Below are 2,500 nucleotides of genomic sequence, written 5' to 3' on the forward strand. Positions count from 1 at the left end.
TACCGCAATCTACCCCAAGTTGTGCCGCAATCTACCCCAAGTTGTACCGCAATCTACCCCAAGTTGTACCGCAATCTACCCCAAGTTGTACCGCAATCTACCCCAAGTTGTGCCGCAATCTACCCCAAGTTGTGCCGCAATCTACCCCAAGTTGTGCCGCAATCTACCCCAAGTTGTGCCGCAATCTACCCCAAGTTGTGCCGCAATCTACCCCACGTTGTGCCTTAACCTAACCCACGTTGTGCCTTAACCTAACCCACGTTGTGCCTTAACATAACCCACGTTGTGCCTTAACATAACCCACGTTGTGCCTTAACCTAACCCACGTTGTGCCTTAACCTGCTCTGTAAATGGCATATGACACGTTACATTAATGTATTGTTGTCCAACCGCAACCCGCTCAGAATGTTGTGTACACAGCTACGTGTCATCTCCCCATAACAGCTGTATTGCAGTGTGGTACGCCATAGAGACGTGTGGGAGTAATGGACGCAGTGGATGGCGATCAGCATGAGCCGTCTGTTCATGTAGTGGCGCGTGTATGCAGACATAGTAGTCTCTTCTCACACAATGTGATAGCACGGTGTCCCGCGTTCCACATCTGCGACATGCTACAGAGGCCGGTTGACAGTTCGTCGCGCAATGGACATCGCATACGTACGGGGGCACCTTCCACGTGCCCTCTAGTCGGGCACATTTTGTTGCGTGGATGTGAGCGGATGTAGTGTGTCTTGACACCTGACAGGCAGGCATGCAATAATAGTTGACTTTGCAAACGGGGATGGACGTGGACGTGTACGTTTACTGGTGACGTTACGCAAATGAACAACTGGTAACCCGTTGTGGTGCGGTTGATCTTGCTGGAGGTACATCTGTGAGGGCAACGATCGGTACAGCTATGACGCGGTTGTGTCAGCGATACCCACCACACCAATGAACGTGAATGTGGATCTGGGTGTGAAGCGATACGCGGCTGTGGGTGGGTGGGACTGTCCCCGGCCGGTGAGGGGGGGGCCGCCCGGCGTGCTGGCCGCGCGGTGCGTGGGCGCACGCGCTACAGCCGGCTGGTGGGGGCGCCCAGTGGCAGGCGCGCCGGCCGACGGACGCGGCAGGCGGCGCAGCTGCGCGCCGGGGCACCCTGCGCGCGGCGCCGTGCAGCCAAAGTGGGTCCTCGCCGGCCCGGTGCGAAGCGCGGTGGACATCTGCAGTGTGCTGGTCCGATTGAGGACTGTGTGCGTTGAGGATGCGCCGCCGCCCGGCACTCGGCGCCGCGACGCCGTCTGCTGCTCGGTCGCCCCAGCGGTTCTCGCTGGTGGTTTGTATCGCAGTTGTGCAGACGTGTTGGCACGTGCGCTGTGCTGGGAGAGTTCGCTTCGGCACCCACGTGGGGCCTTTGCCCTTCTGTGGCGCTGGCGTTGGAGCTGCCGGTCACCGTAGGTGGCGCGTGTTGTCTCCCGCCGGCAATGCCACGACAGCACGCTCCCGGGCCTCTGTCGGCAGCGGCAAGCTCAGTTGGGAGCACGGGTGGTCGCACCTAAAGCGTCTACTCGCCTAACTCCGGGCGATTGCGCCTCTCTCGAACCCGACCAAGTACTTAGGACGGCGCTGCGCGCCGCCGGGACCTGAGAGGGTTTCGAGGTGTATTGTGCAGGGGAGCTCAGCCTCCTCCTGTTTGCAGAATAATTGAGCGGACGCTTGCGTGTTCGCGCGGGCCCCCGGGACACACTCCCGGGCGGCCGGCTGCTCAGCTCTAGTTGACGCAGCTCCCTGGTTGATCCTGCCAGTAGTCATATGCTTGTCTCAAAGATTAAGCCATGCATGTCTCAGTACAAGCCGCATTAAGGTGAAACCGCGAATGGCTCATTAAATCAGTTATGGTTCCTTAGATCGTACCCACGTTACTTGGATAACTGTGGTAATTCTAGAGCTAATACATGCAAACAGAGTCCCGACCAGAGATGGAAGGGACGCTTTTATTAGATCAAAACCAATCGGTCGGCTCGTCCGGTCCGTTTGCCTTGGTGACTCTGAATAACTTTGGGCTGATCGCACGGTCCTCGTACCGGCGACGCATCTTTCAAATGTCTGCCTTATCAACTGTCGATGGTAGGTTCTGCGCCTACCATGGTTGTAACGGGTAACGGGGAATCAGGGTTCGATTCCGGAGAGGGAGCCTGAGAAACGGCTACCACATCCAAGGAAGGCAGCAGGCGCGCAAATTACCCACTCCCGGCACGGGGAGGTAGTGACGAAAAATAACGATACGGGACTCATCCGAGGCCCCGTAATCGGAATGAGTACACTTTAAATCCTTTAACGAGTATCTATTGGAGGGCAAGTCTGGTGCCAGCAGCCGCGGTAATTCCAGCTCCAATAGCGTATATTAAAGTTGTTGCGGTTAAAAAGCTCGTAGTTGGATTTGTGTCCCACGCTGTTGGTTCACCGCCCGTCGGTGTTTAACTGGCATGTATCGTGGGACGTCCTGCCGGTGGGGCGAGCC

General features: G+C 57.3%; 1 non-coding gene across 1 annotated transcript in view; it reads left to right on the forward strand.

Moving 5' to 3' along the window:
• Window positions 1-1,764: 1,764 nt before the first annotated feature.
• Window positions 1,765-2,500, forward strand: part of LOC126151479 (small subunit ribosomal RNA) — a 1,909-nt gene continuing 1,173 nt past the window's right edge. Inside the window, exon 1 of the ribosomal RNA XR_007531986.1 lies at window positions 1,765-2,500. This exon is cut by the window's right edge and continues 1,173 nt beyond it. This is a non-coding gene — a ribosomal RNA (small subunit ribosomal RNA).

The sequence above is a fragment of the Schistocerca cancellata genome, unplaced genomic scaffold (genome assembly GCF_023864275.1).
Source record: "Schistocerca cancellata isolate TAMUIC-IGC-003103 unplaced genomic scaffold, iqSchCanc2.1 HiC_scaffold_1066, whole genome shotgun sequence".
Classification (NCBI taxonomy): Eukaryota; Metazoa; Arthropoda; class Insecta; order Orthoptera; family Acrididae; genus Schistocerca; species Schistocerca cancellata.